Below are 19,921 nucleotides of genomic sequence, written 5' to 3' on the forward strand. Positions count from 1 at the left end.
CAGGGTCTCATGAGAGCGAAAAGCGAGATACGTGTACCCCGAGCGAACAGCGGGACGTCTGTCCCGGACAGAAGGTGGAACGAACGACGGCGTCGCCAGGCACGCGCGTCACGAGCGATAAACGCGTAGGCCGAACGAATGGCTCCGGCAAGTACCGAAAACGGAAAAAATGAACGAATGGCTCGACCGAGGTCCCTAAACGGCAAAAATGAACGAATGTCTCGACCAAGAACCCAAAACGGCTAAAAAGAGGGATGCAACACGAGGACTTCCCAGGTGGTACCCATCCTAGTACTACTCTCGCCCAAGCACGCTTAACTTCAGAGTTTTGATGGGATCCGGTGCTTTAGTGCTGGTATGATTGCATCCAGCATGTCTCGCACCGCCTGCCCCCTTATGCTCCCCGCGTGGCCCTTACCCGTCCACCGGGGCGAACCGTGCCGTCGTTGGAGCGAATAAGCGGCTGACTCGTACCGCGTACGAATGGCAGGATCTCATGAGAGCGAAAAGCGAGATACGTGTACCCCGAGCGAACAGCGGGACGTCTGTCCCGGACAGAAGGTGGAACGAACGACGGCGTCGCCAGGCACGCGCGTCACGAGCGATAAACGCGTAGGCCGAACGAATGGCTCCGGCAAGTACCGAAAACGGAAAAAATGAACGAATGGCTCGACCGAGGTCCCAAAACGGCAAAAATGAACGAATGTCTCGACCAAGAACCCAAAACGGGTAAAAAGAGGGATGCAACACGAGGACTTCCCAGGAGGTACCCATCCTAGTACTACTCTCGCCCAAGCACGCTTAACTTCAGAGTTTTGATGGGATCCGGTGCTTTAGTGCTGGTATGATTGCATCAAGCATGTCTCGCACCGCCTGCCCCCTTATGATCCCCGCGCGTGGCCCTTACCCGTCCACCGGGGCGAACCGTGCCGTCGTTGGAGCGAATAAGCGGCTGACTCGTACCGCGTATGAACGGCAGGGTCTCATGAGAGCGAAAAGCGAGATACGTGTACCCCGAGCGAACGGCGGGACGTCTGTCCCGGACAGAAGGTGGAACGAACGACGGCGTCGCCAGGCACGCGTGTCACGAGCGATAAACGCGTAGGCCGAACGAATGGCTCCGGCAAGTACCGAAAACGGAAAAAATGAACGAATGGCTCGACCGAGGTCCCTAAACGGCAAAAATGAACGAATGTCTCGACCAAGAACCCAAAACGGCTAAAAAGAGGGATGCAACACGAGGACTTCCCAGGAGGTCATGCTTAACTTCGAAGTTCTAATGGGATTCAGTGCTTTAGTGCTGATATGATCGCATCTAGCATGTCTCGCACCGCCTGCCCCCTTATGCTCCCCGCGCGTGGCCCTTACCCGTCCGCCCGGGGCGAACCGTGCCGTCGTAGGAGCGAATAAGCGGCTGACTCGTACCGCGTACGAACGGCAGGGTCTCATGAGAGCGAAAAGCGAGATACGTGTACCCCGAGCGAACGGCGGGACGTCTGTCCCGGACAGAAGGTGGAACGAACGACAGCATCGCCAGGCATGCGCGTCACGAGCGATAAACGCGTAGGCCGAACGAATGGCTCCGGCAAGTACCGAAAACGGTAAAAATGAACCAATGGCTCGACCGAGGTCCCAAAACGGCAAAAATGAACGAATGTCTCGACCAAGAACCCAAAACGGCTAAAAAGAGGGATGCAACACGAGGACTTCCCAGGAGGTACCCATCCTAGTACTACTCTCGCACAAGCACGCTTAACTTCAGAGTTTTGATGGGATCCGGTGCTTTAGTGCTGGTATGATCGCATCAAGCATGTCTCGCACCGCCTGCCCCTTATGCTCCCCGCGCGTGGCCCTTAGCCGTCCGCCCGGGGCGAACCGTGCCGTCGTACGAGCGAATAAGCGGCTGACTCGTACCGCGTATGAACGGCAGGGTCTCATGAGAGCGAAAAGCGAGATACGTGTACCCCGAGCGAACGGCGGGACGTCTGTCCCGGACAGAAGGTGGAACGAACGACGGCGTCGCCAGGCACGCGTGTCACGAGCGATAAACGCGTAGGCCGAACGAATGGCTCCGGCATGTACCGAAAACGGAAAAAATGAACGAATTGCTCGACCGAGGTCCCTAAACGGCAAAAATGAACGAATGTCTCGACCAAGAACCCAAAACGGCTAAAAAGAGGGATGCAACACGAGGACTTCCCAGGAGGTCAAGCTTAACTTCGAAGTTCTGATGGGATTCAGTGCTTTAGTGCTGATATGATCGCATCCAGCATGTCTCGCACCGCCTGCCCCCTTATGCTCCCCGCGCGTGGCCCTTACCCGTCCGCCCGGGGCGAACCGTGCCGTCGTAGGAGCGAATAAGCGGCTGACTCATACCGCGTACGAACGGCAGGGTCTCATGAGAGCGAAAAGCGAGATACGTGTACCCCGAGCGAACGGCGGGACGTCTGTCCCGGACAGAAGGTGGAACGAACGACGGCATCGCCAGGCATGCGCGTCACGAGCGATAAACGCGTAGGCCGAACGAATGGCTCCGGCAAGTACCGAAAACGGTAAAAATGAACGAATGGCTCGACCGAGGTCCCAAAACGGCAAAAATGAACGAATGTCTCGACCAAGAACCCAAAACGGCTAAAAAGAGGGATGCAACACGAGGACTTCCCAGGAGGTACCCATCCTAGTACTACTCTCGCACAAGCACGCTTAACTTCAGAGTTTTGATGGGATCCGGTGCTTTAGTGCTGGTATGATTGCATCAAGCATGTCTCGCACCGCCTGCCCCCTTATGCTCCCCGCGCGTGGCCCTTACCCGTCCACCGGGGCGAACCGTGCCGTCGTTGGAGCGAATAAGCGGCTAACTCGTACCGCGTATGAACGGCAGGGTCTCATGAGAGCGAAAAGCGAGATACGTGTACCCCGAGCGAACGGCGGGACGTCTGTCCCGGACAGAAGGTGGAACGAACGACGGCGTCGCCAGGCACGCGTGTCACGAGCGATAAACGCGTAGGCCGAACGAATGGCTCCGGCAAGTACCGAAAACGGAAAAAATGAACGAATTGCTCGACCGAGGTCCCTAAACGGCAAAAATGAACGAATGTCTCGACCAAGAACCCAAAACGGCTAAAAAGAGGGATGCAACACGAGGACTTCCCAGGAGGTCATGCTTAACTTCGAAGTTCTGATGGGATTCAGTGCTTTAGTGCTGATATGATCGCATCCAGCATGTCTCGCACCGCCTGCCCCCTTATGCTCCCCGCGCGTGGCCCTTACCCGTCCGCCCGGGGCGAACCGTGCCGTCGTAGGAGCGAATAAGCGGCTGACTCGTACCGCGTACGAACGGCAGGGTCTCATGAGAGCGAAAAGCGAGATACGTGTACCCCGAGCGAACGGCGGGACGTCTGTCCCGGACAGAAGGTGGAACGAACGACGGCATCGCCAGGCACGCGCGTCACGAGCGATAAACGCGTAGGCCGAACGAATGGCTCCGGCAAGTACCGAAAACGGTAAAAATGAACGAATGGCTCGACCGAGGTCCCAAAACGGCAAAAATGAACGAATGTCTCGACCAAGAACCCAAAACGGCTAAAAAGAGGGATGCAACACGAGGACTTCCCAGGAGGTACCCATCCTAGTACTACTCTCGCCCAAGCACGCTTAACTTCAGAGTTTTGATGGGATCCGGTGCTTTAGTGCTGGTATGATTGCATCAAGCATGTCTCGCACCGCCTGCCCCCTTATGCTCCCCGCGCGTGGCCCTTACCCGTCCACCGGGGCGAACCGTGCCGTCGTTGGAGCGAATAAGCGGCTGACTCGTACCGCGTACGAACGGCATGGTCTCATGAGAGCGAAAAGCGAGATACGTGTACCCCGAGCGAACGGCGGGACGTCTGTCCCGGACAGAAGGTGGAACGAACGACGGCGTCGCCAGGCACGCGCGTCACGAGCGATAAACGCGTAGGCCGAACGAATGGCTCCGGCAAGTACCGAAAACGGAAAAAATGAACGAATGGCTCGACCGAGGTCCCAAAACGGCAAAAATGAACGAATGTCTCGACCAAGAACCCAAAACGGCTAAAAAGAGGGATGCAATACGAGGACTTCCCAGGAGGGACCCATCCTAGTACTACTCTCGCCCAAGCACGCTTAACTTCAGAGTTTTGATGGGATCCGGTGCTTTAGTGCTGGTATGATTGCATCCAGCATGTCTCGCACCGCCTGCCCCCTTATGCTCCCCGCGTGGCCCTAACCGGTCCACCGGGGCGAACCGTGCCGTCGTTGGAGCGAATAAGCGGCTGACTCGTACCGCGTACGAATGGCAGGGTCTCATGAGAGCGAAAAGCGAGATACGTGTACCCCGAGCGAACAGCGGGACGTCTGTCCCGGACAGAAGGTGGAACGAACGACGGCGTTGCCAGGCACGCGCGTCACGAGCGATAAACGCGTAGGCCGAACGAATGGCTCCGGCAAGTACCGAAAACGGAAAAAATGAACGAATGGCTCGACCGAGGTCCCTAAACGGCAAAAATGAACGAATGTCTCGACCAAGAACCCAAAACGGCTAAAAAGAGGGATCCAAGACGAGGACTTCCCAGGAGGTACCCATCCTAGTACTACTCTCGCCCAAGCACGCTTAACTTCAGAGTTTTGATGGGATCCGGTGCTTTAGTGCTGGTATGATTGCATCCAGCATGTCTCGCACCGCCTGCCCCCTTATGCTCCCCGCGTGGCCCTTACCCGTCCACCGGGGCGAACCGTGCCGTCGTTGGAGCGAATAAGCGGCTGACTCGTACCGCGTACGAATGGCAGGATCTCATGAGAGCGAAAAGCGAGATACGTGTACCCCGAGCGAACAGCGGGACGTCTGTCCCGGACAGAAGGTGGAACGAACGACGGCGTCGCCAGGCACGCGCGTCACGAGCGATAAACGCGTAGGCCGAACGAATGGCTCCGGCAAGTACCGAAAACGGAAAAAAATGAACGAATGGCTCGACCGAGGTCCCAAAACGGCAAAAATGAACGAATGTCTCGACCAAGAACCCAAAACGGGTAAAAAGAGGGATGCAACACGAGGACTTCCCAGGAGGTACCCATCCTAGTACTACTCTCGCCCAAGCACGCTTAACTTCAGAGTTTTGATGGGATCCGGTGCTTTAGTGCTGGTATGATTGCATCAAGCATGTCTCGCACCGCCTGCCCCCTTATGATCCCCGCGCGTGGCCCTTACCCGTCCACCGGGGCGAACCGTGCCGTCGTTGGAGCGAATAAGCGGCTGACTCGTACCGCGTATGAACGGCAGGGTCTCATGAGAGCGAAAAGCGAGATACGTGTACCTCGAGCGAACGGCGAGACGTCTGTCCCGGACAGAAGGTGGAACGAACGACGGCGTCGCCAGGCACGCGTGTCACGAGCGATAAACGCGTAGGCCAAACGAATGGCTCCGGCAAGTACCGAAAACGGAAAAAATGAACGAATGGCTCGACCGAGGTCCCTAAACGGCAAAAATGAACGAATGTCTCGACCAAGAACCCAAAACGGCTAAAAAGAGGGATGCAACACGAGGACTTCCCAGGAGGTCATGCTTAACTTCGAAGTTCTAATGGGATTCAGTGCTTTAGTGCTGATATGATCGCATCTAGCATGTCTCGCACCGCCTGCCCCCTTATGCTCCCCGCGCGTGGCCCTTACCCGTCCGCCCGGGGCGAACCGTGCCGTCGTAGGAGCGAATAAGCGGCTGACTCGTACCGCGTACGAACAGCAGGGTCTCATGAGAGCGAAAAGCGAGATACGTGTACCCCGAGCGAACGGCGGGACGTCTGTCCCGGACAGAAGGTGGAACGAACGACGGCATAGCCAGGCATGCGCGTCACGAGCGATAAACGCGTAGGCCGAACGAATGGCTCCGGCAAGTACCGAAAATGGTAAAAATGAACGAATGGCTCGACCGAGGTCCCAAAACGGCAAAAATGAACGAATGTCTCGACCAAGAACCCAAAACGGCTAAAAAGAGGGATGCAACACGAGGACTTCCCAGGAGGTACCCATCCTAGTACTACTCTCGCCCAAGCACGCTTAACTTCAGAGTTTTGATGGGACCCGGTGCTTTAGTGCTGGTATGATTGCATCAAGCATGTCTCGCACCGCCTGCCCCCTTATGCTCCCCGCGCGTGGCCCTTACCCGTCCACCGGAGCGAACCGTGCCGTCGTTGGAGCGAATAAGCGGCTGACTCGTACCGCGTACGAACGGCAGGGTCTCATGAGAGCGAAAAGCGAGATACGTGTACCCCGAGCGAACGGCGGGACGTCTGTCCCGGACAGAAGGTGGAACGAACGACGGCGTCGCCAGGCACGCGCGTCACGAGCGATAAACGCGTAGGCCGAACGAATGGCTCCGGCAAGTACCGAAAACGGAAAAAATGAACGAATGGCTCGACCGAGGTCCCAAAACGGCTAAAAAGAGGGATGCAACACGAGGACTTCCCAGGAGGTACCCATCCTAGTACTACTCTCGCCCAAGCACGCTTAACTTCAGAGTTTTGATGGGATCCGGTGCTTTAGTGCTGGTATGATTGCATCCAGCATGTCTCGCACCGCCTGCCCCCTTATGCTCCCCGCGTGGCCCTTACCCGTCCACCGGGGAGAACCGTGCCATCGTTGGAGCGAATAAGCGGCTGACTCGTACCGCGTATGAACGGCAGGGTCTCATGAGAGCGAAAAGCGAGATACGTGTACCCCGAGCGAACGGCGGGACGTCTGTCCCGGACAGAAGGTGGAACGAACGACGGCGTCGCCAGGCACGCGTGTCACGAGCGATAAACGCGTAGGCCGAACGAATGGCTCCGACAAGTACCGAAAACGGAAAAAATGAACGAATGGCTCGACCGAGGTCCCTAAACGGCAAAAATGAACGAATGTCTCGACCAAGAACCCAAAACGGCTAAAAAGAGGGATGCAACACGAGGACTTCCCAGGAGGTACCCATCCTAGTACTACTCTCGCCCAAGCACGCTTAACTTCAGAGTTTTGATGGGATCCGGTGCTTTAGTGCTGGTATGATTGCATCAAGCATGTCTCGCACCGCCTGCCCCCTTATGCTCCCCGCGCGTGGCCCTTACCCGTCCACCGGGGCGAACCGTGCCATCGTTGGAGCGAATAAGCGGCTGACTCGTACCGCGTACGAACGGCAGGGTCTCATGAGAGCGAAAAGCGAGATACGTGTACCCCGAGCGAACAGCGGGACGTCTGTCCCGGACAGAAGGTGGAACGAACGACGGCGTCGCCAGGCACGCGCGTCACGAGCGATAAACGCGTAGGCCGAACGAATGGCTCCGGCAAGTACCGAAAATGGAAAAAATGAACGAATGGCTCGACCGAGGTCCCAAAACGGCAAAAATGAACGAATGTCTCGACCAAGAACCCAAAACGGCTAAAAAGAGGGATGCAACACGAGGACTTCCCAGGAGGTACCCATCCTAGTACTACTCTCGCCCAAGCACGCTTAACTTCAGAGTTTTGATGGGATCCGGTGCTTTAGTGCTGGTATGATTGCATCAAGCATGTCTCGCACCGCCTGCCCCCTTATGCTCCCCGCGCGTGGCCCTTACCCGTCCACCGGAGCGAACCGTGCCGTCGTTGGAGCGAATAAGCGGCTGACTCGTACCGCGTACGAACGGCAGGGTCTCATGAGAGCGAAAAGCGAGATACGTGTACCCCGAGCGAACGGCGGGACGTCTGTCCCGGACAAAAGGTGGAACGAACGACGGCGTCGCCAGGCACGCGCGTCACGAGCGATAAACGCGTAGGCCGAACGAATGGCTCCGGCAAGTACCGAAAACGGAAAAAATGAACGAATGGCTCGACCGAGGTCCCTAAACGGCAAAAATGAACGAATGTCTCGACCAAGAACCCAAAACGGCTAAAAAGAGGGATGCAACACGAGGACTTCCCAGGAGGTCATGCTTAACTTCGAAGTTCTGATGGGATTCAGTGCTTTAGTGCTGATATGATCGCATCCAGCATGTCTCGCACCGCCTGCCCCCTTATGCTCCCCGCGCGCGGCCCTTACCCGTCCGCCCGGGGCGAACCGTGCCGTCGTAGGAGCGAATAAGCGGCTGACTCGTACCGCGTACGAACGGCAGGGTCTCATGAGAGCGAAAAGCGAGATACGTGTACCCCGAGCGAACGGCGGGACGCCTGTCCTGGACAAAAGGTGGAACGAACGACGGCATCGCCAGGCATGCGCGTCACGAGCGATAAACGCGTAGGCCGAACGAATGGCTCCGGCAAGTACCGAAAACGGTAAAAATGAACGAATGGCTCGACCGAGGTCCCAAAACGGCAAAAATGAACGAATGTCTCGACCAAGAACCCAAAACGGCTAAAAAGAGGGATGCAACACGAGGACTTCCCAGGAGGTACCCATCCTAGTACTACTCTCGCCCAAGCACGCTTAACTTCAGAGTTTTGATGGGATCCGGTGCTTTAGTGCTGGTATGATTGCATCAAGCATGTCTCGCACCGCCTGCCCCCTTATGCTCCCCGCGCGTGGCCCTTACCCGTCCACCGGGGCGAACCGTGCCATCGTTGGAGCGAATAAGCGGCTGACTCGTACCGCGTACGAACGGCAGGGTCTCATGAGAGCGAAAAGCGAGATACGTCTACCCCGAGCGAACGGCGGGACGTCTGTCCCGGACAGAAGGTGGAACGAACGACGGCATCGCCAGGAATGCGCGTCACGAGCGATAAACGCGTAGGCTGAACGAATGGCTCCGGCAAGTACCGAAAACGGTAAAAATGAACGAATGGCTCGACCGAGGTCCCAAAACGGCAAAAATGAACGAATGTCTCGACCAAGAACCCAAAACGGCTAAAAAGAGGGATGCAACACGAGGACTTCCCAGGAGGTACCCATCCTAGTACTACTCTCGCCCAAGCACGCTTAACTTCAGAGTTTTGATGGGACCCGGTGCTTTAGTGCTGGTATGATTGCATCAAGCATGTCTCGCACCGCCTGCCCCCTTATGCTCCCCGCGCGTGGCCCTTACCCGTCCACCGGAGCGAACCGTGCCGTCGTTGGAGCGAATAAGCGGCTGACTCGTACCGCGTACGAACGGCAGGGTCTCATGAGAGCGAAAAGCGAGATACGTGTACCCCGAGCGAACGGCGGGACGTCTGTCCCGGACAGAAGGTGGAACGAACGACGGCGTCGCCAGGCACGCGCGTCACGAGCGATAAACGCGTAGGCCGAACGAATGGCTCCGGCAAGTACCGAAAACGGAAAAAATGAACGAATGGCTCGACCGAGGTCCCAAAACGGCAAAAATGAACGAATGTCTCGACCAAGAACCCAAAACGGCTAAAAAGAGGGATGCAACACGAGGACTTCCCAGGAGGTACCCATCCTAGTACTACTCTCGCCCAAGCACGCTTAACTTCAGAGTTTTGATGGGATCCGGTGCTTTAGTGCTGGTATGATTGCATCCAGCATGTCTCGCACCGCCTGCCCCCTTATGCTCCCCGCGTGGCCCTTACCCGTCCACCGGGGAGAACCGTGCCGTCGTTGGAGCGAATAAGCGGCTGACTCGTACCGCGTATGAACGGCAGGGTCTCATGAGAGCGAAAAGCGAGATACGTGTACCCCGAGCGAACGGCGGGACGTCTGTCCCGGACAGAAGGTGGAACGAACGACGGCGTCGCCAGGCACGCGTGTCACGAGCGATAAACGCGTAGGCCGAACGAATGGCTCCGGCAAGTACCGAAAACGGAAAAAATGAACGAATGGCTCGACCGAGGTCCCTAAACGGCAAAAATGAACGAATGTCTCGACCAAGAACCCAAAACGGCTAAAAAGAGGGATGCAACACGAGGACTTCCCAGGAGGTACCCATCCTAGTACTACTCTCGCCCAAGCACGCTTAACTTCAGAGTTTTGATGGGATCCGGTGCTTTAGTGCTGGTATGATTGCATCAAGCATGTCTCGCACCGCCTGCCCCCTTATGCTCCCCGCGCGTGGCCCTTACCCGTCCACCGGGGCGAACCGTGCCATCGTTGGAGCGAATAAGCGGCTGACTCGTACCGCGTACGAACGGCAGGGTCTCATGAGAGCGAAAAGCGAGATACGTGTACCCCGAGCGAACAGCGGGACGTCTGTCCCGGACAGAAGGTGGAACGAACGACGGCGTCGCCAGGCACGCGCGTCACGAGCGATAAACGCGTAGGCCGAACGAATGGCTCCGGCAAGTACCGAAAACGGAAAAAATGAACGAATGGCTCGACCGAGGTCCCAAAACGGCAAAAATGAACGAATGTCTCGACCAAGAACCCAAAACGGCTAAAAAGAGGGATGCAACACGAGGACTTCCCAGGAGGTACCCATCCTAGTACTACTCTCGCCCAAGCACGCTTAACTTCAGAGTTTTGATGGGATCCGGTGCTTTAGTGCTGGTATGATTGCATCAAGCATGTCTCGCACCGCCTGCCCCCTTATGCTCCCTGCGCGTGGCCCTTACCCGTCCACCGGAGCGAACCGTGCCGTCGTTGGAGCGAATAAGCGGCTGACTCGTACCGCGTACGAACGGCAGGGTCTCATGAGAGCGAAAAGCGAGATACGTGTACCCCGAGCGAACGGCGGGACGTCTGTCCCGGACAAAAGGTGGAACGAACGACGGCGTCGCCAGCCACGCGCGTCACGAGCGATAAACGCGTAGGCCGAACGAATGGCTCCGGCAAGTACCGAAAACGGAAAAAATGAACGAATGGCTCGACCGAGGTCCCTAAACGGCAAAAATGAACGAATGTCTCGACCAAGAACCCAAAACGGCTAAAAAGAGGGATGCAACACGAGGACTTCCCAGGAGGTCATGCTTAACTTCGAAGTTCTGATGGGATTCAGTGCTTTAGTGCTGATATGATCGCATCCAGCATGTCTCGCACCGCCTGCCCCCTTATGCTCCCCGCGCGTGGCCCTTACCCGTCCGCCCGGGGCGAACCGTGCCGTCGTAGGAGCGAATAAGCGGCTGACTCGTACCGCGTACGAACGGCAGGGTCTCATGAGAGCGAAAAGCGAGATACGTGTACCCCGAGCGAACGGCGGGACGCCTGTCCCGGACAGAAGGTGGAACGAACGACGGCATCGCCAGGCATGCGCGTCACGAGCGATAAACGCGTAGGCCGAACGAATGGCTCCGGCAAGTACCGAAAACGGTAAAAATGAACGAATGGCTCGACCGAGGTCCCAAAACGGCAAAAATGAACGAATGTCTCGACCAAGAACCCAAAACGGCTAAAATGAGGGATGCAACACGAGGACTTCCCAGGAGGTACCCATCCTAGTACTACTCTCGCCCAAGCACGCTTAACTTCAGAGTTTTGATGGGATCCGGTGCTTTAGTGCTGGTATGATTGCATCAAGCATGTCTCGCACCGCGTGCCCCCTTATGCTCCCCGCGCGTGGCCCTTACCCGTCCACCGGGGCGAACCGTGCCATCGTTGGAGCGAATAAGCGGCTGACTCGTACCGCGTACGAACGGCAGGGTCTCATGAGAGCGAAAAGCGAGATACGTGTACCCCGAGCGAACAGCGGGACGTCTGTCCCGGACAGAAGGTGGAACGAACGACGGCGTCGCCAGGCACGCGCGTCACGAGCGATAAACGCGTAGGCCGAACGAATGGCTCCGGCAAGTACCGAAAACGGAAAAAATGAACGAATGGCTCGACCGAGGTCCCAAAACGGCAAAAATGAACGAATGTCTCGACCAAGAACCCAAAACGGCTAAAAAGAGGGATGCAACACGAGGACTTCCCAGGAGGTACCCATCCTAGTACTACTCTCGCCCAAGCACGCTTAACTTCAGAGTTTTGATGGGATCCGGTGCTTTAGTGCTGGTATGATTGCATCAAGCATGTCTCGCACCGCCTGCCCCCTTATGCTCCCTGCGCGTGGCCCTTACCCGTCCACCGGAGCGAACCGTGCCGTCGTTGGAGCGAATAAGCGGCTGACTCGTACCGCGTACGAACGGCAGGGTCTCATGAGAGCGAAAAGCGAGATACGTGTACCCCGAGCGAACGGCGGGACGTCTGTCCCGGACAAAAGGTGGAACGAACGACGGCGTCGCCAGGCACGCGCGTCACGAGCGATAAACGCGTAGGCCGAACGAATGGCTCCGGCAAGTACCGAAAACGGAAAAAATGAATGAATGGCTCGACCGAGGTCCCTAAACGGCAAAAATGAACGAATGTCTCGACCAAGAACCCAAAACGGCTAAAAAGAGGGATGCAACACGAGGACTTCCCAGGAGGTCATGCTTAACTTCGAAGTTCTGATGGGATTCAGTGCTTTAGTGCTGATATGATCGCATCCAGCATGTCTCGCACCGCCTGCCCCCTTATGCTCCCCGCGCGTGGCCCTTACCCGTCCGCCCGGGGCGAACCGTGCCGTCGTAGGAGCGAATAAGCGGCTGACTCGTACCGCGTACGAACGGCAGGGTCTCATGAGAGCGAAAAGCGAGATACGTGTACCCCGAGCGAACGGCGGGACGCCTGTCCCGGACAGAAGGTGGAACGAACGACGGCATCGCCAGGCATGCGCGTCACGAGCGATCAACGCGTAGGCCGAACGAATGGCTCCGGCAAGTACCGAAAACGGTAAAAATGAACGAATGGCTCGACCGAGGTCCCAAAACGGCAAAAATGAACGAATGTCTCGACCAAGAACCCAAAACGGCTAAAAAGAGGGATGCAACACGAGGACTTCCCAGGAGGTACCCATCCTAGTACTACTCTCGCCCAAGCACGCTTAACTTCAGAGTTTTGATGGGATCCGGTGCTTTAGTGCTGGTATGATTGCATCAAGCATGTCTCGCACCGCGTGCCCCCTTATGCTCCCCGCGCGTGGCCCTTACCCGTCCACCGGGGCGAACCGTGCCATCGTTGGAGCGAATAAGCGGCTGACTCGTACCGCGTACGAACGGCAGGGTCTCATGAGAGCGAAAAGCGAGATACGTGTACCCCGAGCGAACGGCGGGACGTCTGTCCCGGACAGAAGGTGGAACGAACGACGGCGTCGCCAGGCACGCGCGTCACGAGCGATAAACGCGTAGGCCGAACGAATGGCTCCGGCAAGTACCGAAAACGGTAAAAATGAACGAATGGCTCGACCGAGGTCCCAAAACGGCAAAAATGAACGAATGTCTCGACCAAGAACCCAAAACGGCTAAAAAGAGGGATGCAACACGAGGACTTCCCAGGAGGTCACGCTTAACTTCGAAGTTCTGATGGGATTCAGTGATTTAGTGCTAATATGATCGCATCCAGCATGTCTCGCACCGGCTGCCCCCTTATGCTCCCCGCGCGTGGCCCTTACCCGTCCGACCGGGGCGAACGGTGCCGTCGTAGGAGCGAATAAGCGGCTGACTCGTACCGCGTACGAACGGCAGGGTCTCATGAGAGCAAAAAGCGAGATATGTGTACCCCGAGCAAACGGCGGGACGTCTATCCCGGACAGAAGGTGGAACGAACGACGGCATCGCCAGGCACGCGCGTCACGAGCGATAAACGCGTAGGCCGAACGAATGGCTCCGGCAAGTATCGAAAACGGTAAAAATGAACAAATGGCTCGACCGAGGTCCCAAAACGGCAAAAATGAACGAATGTCTCGACCAAGAACCCAAAACGGCTAAAAAGAGGGATGCAACACGAGGACTTCCCAGGAGGTCATGCTTAACTTCGAAGTTCTGATGGGATTCAGTGCTTTAGTGCTGATATGATCGCATCCAGCATGTCTCGCACCGCCTGCCCCCATATGCTCCCCGCGCGTGGCCCTTACCCGTCTGCCCGGGGCGAACCGTGCCGTCGTAGGAGTGAATAAGCGGCTCACTCGTACCGCGTACGAACGGCAGGGTCTCATGAGAGCGAAAAGCGAGATACGTGTACCCCGAGCGAACGGCGGGACGTCTGTCCCGGACAGAAGGTGGAACGAATGACGGCGTCGCCAGGCACGCGCGTCACGAGCGATAAACGCGTAGGCCGAACGAATGGCTCCGGCAAGTACCGAAAACGGTAAAAATGAACGAATGGCTCGACCGAGGTCCCAAAACGGCAATAATGAACGAATGTCTCGACCAAGAACCCAAAACGGCTAAAAAGAGCGATGCAACACGAGGACTTCCCAGCAGGTCATCCATCCTAGTACTACTCTCGCCCAAGCACGCTTAACTTCGGAGTTCTGATGGGATCCGGTACTTTAGTGCTGGTATGATCGCATCAAGCATGTCTCGCATCGCCTGCCCCCTTATGCTCCCCGCGCGTGGCCCTTAGCCGTCCGCCCGGGGTGAACCGTGCCGTCGTAGGAGCGAATAAGCAGCTGACTCGTACCGCGTATGAACGGCAGGGTCTCATGAGAGTGAAAAACGAGATACGTGTACACCGAGCGAACGGCGGGACGTCTGTCCCGGACAGAAGGTGGAACGAACGACGGCGTTTCCAGGCACGCGCGTCACGAGCGATAAACGCGTAGGCCGAACGAATGGCTCTGGCAAGTACCGAAAACGGTAAAAATGAACGAATGGCTGGACCGAGGTCCCAAAATGGCAAAAATGAACGAATGTCTCGACCAAGAACCCAAAACGGCTAAAAAGAGGGATGCAACACGAGGACTTCCCAGGAGGTCACGCTTAACTTCGAAGTTCTGATGGGATTCAGTGCTTTAGTGCTGATATGATCGCATCCAGCATGTCTCGCACCGCCTGCCCCCTTATGCTCCCTGCGCGTGGCCCTTACCCGTCCGTCCGGGTCGAACGGTGCCGTCGCAGGAGCGAATAAGCGGCTGACTCGTACCGCGTACGAACGACAGGGTCTCATGAGAGCAAAAAGCGAGATACGTGTACCCCGAGCAAACGGCGGGACGTCTGTCCTGGACAGAAGGTGGAACGAACGACGGCGTCGCCAGGCACGCTCGTCACGAGCGATAAACGCGTAGGCCGAACGAATGGCTCCGGCAAGTACCGAAAACGGTAAAAATGAACGAATGGCTCGACCGAGGTCCCAAAACGGCAAAAATGAACGAATGTCTCGACCAAGAACCCAAAACGGCTAAAAAGAGGGATGCAACACGAGGACTTCCCAGGAGGTACCCATCCTAGTACTACTCTCACCCAAGCACGCTTAACTTCAGAGTTTTGATGGGATCCGGTGCTTTAGTGCTGGTATGATTGCATCCAGCATGTCTCGCACCGCCTGCCCCCATATGCTCCCCGCGCGTGGCCCTTACCCGTCCACCGGGGCGAACCGTGCCGTCGTTGGAGCGAATAAGCGGCTGACTCGTACCACGTACGAACGGCAGGGTCTCATGAGAGCGAAAAGCGAGATACGTGTACCCCGAGCGAACGGCGGGACGTCTGTCCCGGACAGAAGGTGGAACGAACGACGGCGTCGCCAGGCACGCGCGTCACGAGCGATAAACGCGTAGGCCGAACGAATGGCTCCGGCAAGTACCGAAAACGGTAAAAATGAACGAATGGCTCGACCGAGGTCCCAAAACGGCAAAAATGAACGAATGTCTCGACCAAGAACCCAAAACGGCAAAAAAGAGGGATGCAACACGAGGACTTCCCAGGAGGTCACGCTTAACTTCGAAGTTCTGATGGGATTCAGTGCTTTAGTGCTAATATGATCACATCCAGCATGTCTCGCACCGGCTGCCCCCTTATGCTCCCCGCGCGTGGCCCTTACCCGTCCGCCCGGGGCGAACCGTGCCGTCGTAGGAGTGAATAAGCGGCTCACTCGTACCGCGTACGAACGGCAGGGTCTCATGAGAGCGAAAAGCGAGATACGTGTACCCCGAGCGAACGGCGGGACGTCTGTCCCGGACAGAAGGTGGAACGCACGACGGCGTCGCCAGGCACGCGCGTCACGAGCGATAAACGCGTAGGCCGAACGAATGGCTCCGGCAAGTACTGAAAACGGTAAAATTGAACGAATGTCTCGACCTTGGTCCCAAAACGGCAAAAATGAACGAATGTCTCGACCAAGAACCCAAAACAGCTAAAAAGAGGGATGCAACACGAGGACTTCCTAGGAGGTCATGCTTAACTTCGAAGTTCTGATGGGATTCAGTGCTTTAGTGCTGATATGATCACATCCAGCATGTCTCGCACCGCCTGCCCCCATATGCTCCCCGCGCGTGGCCCTTACCCGTCCGCCCGGGGCGAACCGTGCCGTCGTAGGAGCGAATAAGCGGCTAACTCGTACCGCGTATGAATGGCAGGGTCTCATGAGAGCGAAAAGCGAGATACGTGTACCCCGAGCGAACGGCGGAACGTCTGTCCCGGACAGAAGGTGGAACGAACGACGGCGTCGCCAGGCACGCGCGTCACGAGCGATAAACGCGTACGCCGAACGAATGGCTCCGGCAAGTACCGAAAACGGTAAAAATGAACGAATGGCTCGACCGAGGTCCCAAAACTGCAATAATGAACGAATGTCTTGACCAAGAACCCAAAACGGCTAAAAAGAGGGATGCAACACGAGGACTTCCCAGGAGGTCACGCTTAACTTCGAAGTTCTGATGGGATTCCGTGCTTTAGTGCTGATATGATCGCATCCAGCATGTCTCGCACCGCCTGCCCCCTTATGCTCCCTGCGCGTGGCCCTTACCCGTCCGTCCGGGTCGAACGGTGCCGTCGCAGGAGCGAATAAGCGGCTGACTCGTACCGCGTACGAACGGCAGGGTCTCATGAGAGCAAAAAGCGAGATACGTGTACCCCGAGCAAACGGCGGGACGTCTGTCCCGGACAGAAGGTGGAACGAACGACGGCGTCGCCAGGCACGCGCGTCACGAGCGATAAACGCGTAGGCCGAACGAATGGCTCCGGCAAGTACCGAAAACGGTAAAAATGAACGAATGGCTCGACCGAGGTCCCAAAACGGCAAAAATGAACGAATGTCTCGACCAAGAACCCAAAACGGCTAAAAAGAGGGATGCAACACGAGGACTTCCCAGGAGGTACCCATCCTAGTACTACTCTCACCCAAGCACGCTTAACTTCAGAGTTTTGATGGGATCCGGTGCTTTAGTGCTGGTATGATTGCATCCAGCATGTCTCGCACCGCCTGCCCCCATATGCTCCCCGCGCGTGGCCCTTACCCGTCCACCGGGGCGAACCGTGCCGTCGTTGGAGCGAATAAGCGGCTGACTCGTACCACGTACGAACGGCAGGGTCTCATGAGAGCGAAAAGCGAGATACGTGTACCCCGAGCGAACGGCGGGACGTCTGTCCCGGACAGAAGGTGGAACGAACGACGGCGTCGCCAGGCACGCGCGTCACGAGCGATAAACGCGTAGGCCGAACGAATGGCTCCGGCAAGTACCGAAAACGGTAAAAATGAACGAATGGCTCGACCGAGGTCCCAAAACGGCAAAAATGAACGAATGTCTCGACCAAGAACCCAAAACGGCAAAAAAGAGGGATGCAACACGAGGACTTCCCAGGAGGTCACGCTTAACTTCGAAGTTCTGATGGGATTCAGTGATTTAGTGCTAATATGATCGCATCCAGCATGTCTCGCACCGGCTGCCCCCTTATGCTCCCCGCGCGTGGCCCTTACCCGTCCGTCCGGGGCGAACGGTGCCGTCGTAGGAGCGAATAAGCGGCTGACTTGTACCGCGTACGAACGGCAGGGTCTCATGAGAGCAAAAAGCGAGATACGTGTACCCCGAGCAAACGGCGGGACGTCTGTCCCGGACAGAAGGTGGAACGAACGACGGCACCGCCAGGCACGCGCGTCACGAGCGATAAACGCGTAGGCCGAACGAATGGCTCCGGCAAGTATCGAAAACGGTAAAAATGAACGAATGGCTCGACCGAGGTCCCAAAACGGCAAAAATGAACGAATGTCTCGACCAAGAACCCAAAACGGCTAAAAAGAGGGATGCAACACGAGGACTTCCCAGGAGGTCATGCTTAACTTCGAAGTTCTGATGGGATTCAGTGCTTTAGTGCTGATATGATCGCATCCAGCATGTCTCGCACCGCCTGCCCCCATATGCTCCCCGCGCGTGGCCCTTACCCGTCCGCCCGGGGCGAACCGTGCCGTCGTAGGAGTGAATAAGCGGCTCACTCGTACCGCGTACGAACGGCAGGGTCTCATGAGAGCGAAAAGCGAGATACGTGTACCCCGAGCGAACGGCGGGACGTCTGTCCCGGACAGAAGGTGGAACGCACGACGGCGTCGCCAGGCACGCGCGTCACGAGCGATAAACGCGTAGGCCGAACGAATGGCTCCGGCAAGTACTGAAAACGGTAAAATTGAACGAATGTCTCGACCTTGGTCCCAAAACGGCAAAAATGAACGAATGTCTCGACCAAGAACCCAAAACGGCTAAAAAGAGGGATGCAACACGAGGACTTCCTAGGAGGTCATGCTTAACTTCGAAGTTCTGATGGGATTCAGTGCTTTAGTGCTGATATGATCACATCCAGCATGTCTCGCACCGCCTGCCCCCATATGCTCCCCGCGCGTGGCCCTTACCCGTCCGCCCGGGGCGAACCGTGCCGTCGTAGGAGCGAATAAGCGGCTAACTCGTACCGCGTATGAACAGCAGGGTCTCATGAGAGCGAAAAGCGAGATACGTGTACCCCGAGCGAACGGCGGAACGTCTGTCCCGGACAGAAGGTGGAACGAACGACGGCGTCACCAGGCACGCGCGTCACGAGCGATAAACGCGTACGCCGAACGAATGGCTCCGGCAAGTACCGAAAACGGTAAAAATGAACGAATGGCTCGACCGAGGTCCCAAAACTGCAATAATGAACGAATGTCTTGACCAAGAACCCAAAACGGCTAAAAAGAGGGATGCAACACGAGGACTTCCCAGCAGGTCATCCATCCTAGTACTACTCTCGCCCAAGCACGCTTAACTTCGGAGTTCTGATGGGATCCGGTACTTTAGTGCTGGTATGACCGCATCAAGCATGTCTCGCATCGCCTGCCCCCTTATGCTCCCCGCGCGTGGCCCTTAGCCGTCCGCCCGGGGTGAACCGTGCCGTCGTAGGAGCGAATAAGCGGCTGACTCGTACCGCGTACGAACGGCAGGGTCTCATGAGAGTGAAAAACGAGATACGTGTACCCCGAGCGAACGGCGGGACGTCTGTCCCGGACAGAAGGTGGAACGAACGACGGCGTGGCCAGGCACGCGCGTCACGAGCGATAAACGCGTAGGCCGAACGAATGGCTCTGGCAAGTACCGAAATCGGTAAAAATGAACGAATGGCTCGACCGAGGTCCCAAAACGGCAAAAATGAACGAATGTCTCGACCAAGAACCCAAAACGGCAAAAAAGAGGGATGCAACACGAGGACTTCCCAGGAGGTCACGCTTAACTTCGAAGTTCTGATGGGATTCAGTGATTTAGTGCTAATATGATCGCATCCAGCATGTCTCGCACCGGCTGCCCCCTTATGCTCCCCGCGCGTGGCCCTTACCCGTCCGTCCGGGGCGAACGGTGCCGTCGTAGGAGCGAATAAGCGGCTGACTCGTACCGCGTACGAACGGCAGGGTCTCATGAGAGCAAAAAGCGAGATACGTGTACCCCAAGCAAACGGCGGGACGTCTGTCCCGGACAGAAGGTGGAACGAACGACGGCACCGCCAGGCACGCGCGTCACGAGCGATAAACGCGTAGGCCGAACGAATGGCTCCGGCAAGTATCGAAAACGGTAAAAATGAACGAATGGCTCGACCGAGGTCCCAAAACGGCAAAAATGAACGAATGTCTCGACCAAGAACCCAAAACGGCTAAAAAGAGGGATGCAACACGAGGACTTCCCAGGAGGTCATGCTTAACTTCGAAGTTCTGATGGGATTCAGTGCTTTAGTGCTGATATGATCGCATCCAGCATGTCTCGCACCGCCTGCCCCCATATGCTCC

The 19,921-nt window shown here is 56.8% G+C and overlaps 24 non-coding genes across 24 annotated transcripts; all 24 read right to left on the bottom strand.

The window, feature by feature from the left end:
- Positions 1–251: 251 nt before the first annotated feature.
- Positions 252–369, bottom strand: LOC121055877. The gene has a single exon (XR_005812861.1). It is a non-coding gene; the product is annotated as a 5S ribosomal RNA (ribosomal RNA).
- Positions 370–738: 369 nt separating this feature from the next.
- On the bottom strand, positions 739–856 carry LOC121055887. The gene has a single exon (XR_005812871.1). It is a non-coding gene; the product is annotated as a 5S ribosomal RNA (ribosomal RNA).
- Positions 857–1,689: 833 nt separating this feature from the next.
- LOC121055913 lies at positions 1,690–1,807 on the bottom strand. Its single transcript, XR_005812895.1, has one exon. It is a non-coding gene; the product is annotated as a 5S ribosomal RNA (ribosomal RNA).
- An 833-nt stretch (positions 1,808–2,640) lies between these two features.
- Positions 2,641–2,758, bottom strand: LOC121055830. The gene has a single exon (XR_005812820.1). It is a non-coding gene; the product is annotated as a 5S ribosomal RNA (ribosomal RNA).
- An 833-nt stretch (positions 2,759–3,591) lies between these two features.
- On the bottom strand, positions 3,592–3,709 carry LOC121055888. The gene has a single exon (XR_005812872.1). It is a non-coding gene; the product is annotated as a 5S ribosomal RNA (ribosomal RNA).
- A 371-nt stretch (positions 3,710–4,080) lies between these two features.
- LOC121055881 lies at positions 4,081–4,198 on the bottom strand. The gene has a single exon (XR_005812865.1). It is a non-coding gene; the product is annotated as a 5S ribosomal RNA (ribosomal RNA).
- A 369-nt stretch (positions 4,199–4,567) lies between these two features.
- Positions 4,568–4,685, bottom strand: LOC121055837. The gene has a single exon (XR_005812827.1). It is a non-coding gene; the product is annotated as a 5S ribosomal RNA (ribosomal RNA).
- A 370-nt stretch (positions 4,686–5,055) lies between these two features.
- LOC121055889 lies at positions 5,056–5,173 on the bottom strand. Its single transcript, XR_005812873.1, has one exon. It is a non-coding gene; the product is annotated as a 5S ribosomal RNA (ribosomal RNA).
- An 833-nt stretch (positions 5,174–6,006) lies between these two features.
- Positions 6,007–6,124, bottom strand: LOC121055907. The gene has a single exon (XR_005812890.1). It is a non-coding gene; the product is annotated as a 5S ribosomal RNA (ribosomal RNA).
- A 332-nt stretch (positions 6,125–6,456) lies between these two features.
- On the bottom strand, positions 6,457–6,574 carry LOC121055875. The gene has a single exon (XR_005812859.1). It is a non-coding gene; the product is annotated as a 5S ribosomal RNA (ribosomal RNA).
- A 369-nt stretch (positions 6,575–6,943) lies between these two features.
- Positions 6,944–7,061, bottom strand: LOC121055890. Its single transcript, XR_005812874.1, has one exon. It is a non-coding gene; the product is annotated as a 5S ribosomal RNA (ribosomal RNA).
- A 371-nt stretch (positions 7,062–7,432) lies between these two features.
- On the bottom strand, positions 7,433–7,550 carry LOC121055891. The gene has a single exon (XR_005812875.1). It is a non-coding gene; the product is annotated as a 5S ribosomal RNA (ribosomal RNA).
- Positions 7,551–8,383: 833 nt separating this feature from the next.
- LOC121055892 lies at positions 8,384–8,501 on the bottom strand. The gene has a single exon (XR_005812876.1). It is a non-coding gene; the product is annotated as a 5S ribosomal RNA (ribosomal RNA).
- Positions 8,502–8,872: 371 nt separating this feature from the next.
- Positions 8,873–8,990, bottom strand: LOC121055909. The gene has a single exon (XR_005812892.1). It is a non-coding gene; the product is annotated as a 5S ribosomal RNA (ribosomal RNA).
- A 371-nt stretch (positions 8,991–9,361) lies between these two features.
- Positions 9,362–9,479, bottom strand: LOC121055876. The gene has a single exon (XR_005812860.1). It is a non-coding gene; the product is annotated as a 5S ribosomal RNA (ribosomal RNA).
- A 369-nt stretch (positions 9,480–9,848) lies between these two features.
- On the bottom strand, positions 9,849–9,966 carry LOC121055893. Its single transcript, XR_005812877.1, has one exon. It is a non-coding gene; the product is annotated as a 5S ribosomal RNA (ribosomal RNA).
- Positions 9,967–10,337: 371 nt separating this feature from the next.
- LOC121055894 lies at positions 10,338–10,455 on the bottom strand. Its single transcript, XR_005812878.1, has one exon. It is a non-coding gene; the product is annotated as a 5S ribosomal RNA (ribosomal RNA).
- An 833-nt stretch (positions 10,456–11,288) lies between these two features.
- LOC121055895 lies at positions 11,289–11,406 on the bottom strand. Its single transcript, XR_005812879.1, has one exon. It is a non-coding gene; the product is annotated as a 5S ribosomal RNA (ribosomal RNA).
- A 371-nt stretch (positions 11,407–11,777) lies between these two features.
- On the bottom strand, positions 11,778–11,895 carry LOC121055898. Its single transcript, XR_005812881.1, has one exon. It is a non-coding gene; the product is annotated as a 5S ribosomal RNA (ribosomal RNA).
- An 833-nt stretch (positions 11,896–12,728) lies between these two features.
- On the bottom strand, positions 12,729–12,846 carry LOC121055899. Its single transcript, XR_005812882.1, has one exon. It is a non-coding gene; the product is annotated as a 5S ribosomal RNA (ribosomal RNA).
- A 1,295-nt stretch (positions 12,847–14,141) lies between these two features.
- LOC121055897 lies at positions 14,142–14,260 on the bottom strand. Its single transcript, XR_005812880.1, has one exon. It is a non-coding gene; the product is annotated as a 5S ribosomal RNA (ribosomal RNA).
- Positions 14,261–15,094: 834 nt separating this feature from the next.
- LOC121055901 lies at positions 15,095–15,212 on the bottom strand. Its single transcript, XR_005812884.1, has one exon. It is a non-coding gene; the product is annotated as a 5S ribosomal RNA (ribosomal RNA).
- Positions 15,213–16,969: 1,757 nt separating this feature from the next.
- LOC121055902 lies at positions 16,970–17,087 on the bottom strand. The gene has a single exon (XR_005812885.1). It is a non-coding gene; the product is annotated as a 5S ribosomal RNA (ribosomal RNA).
- A 1,757-nt stretch (positions 17,088–18,844) lies between these two features.
- On the bottom strand, positions 18,845–18,963 carry LOC121055834. Its single transcript, XR_005812824.1, has one exon. It is a non-coding gene; the product is annotated as a 5S ribosomal RNA (ribosomal RNA).
- Between the last annotated feature and the right edge of the window lie 958 nt (positions 18,964–19,921).

This window comes from Oryza brachyantha, chromosome 11, assembly GCF_000231095.2.
Source record: "Oryza brachyantha chromosome 11, ObraRS2, whole genome shotgun sequence".
NCBI classification, from domain to species: Eukaryota; Viridiplantae; Streptophyta; class Magnoliopsida; order Poales; family Poaceae; genus Oryza; species Oryza brachyantha.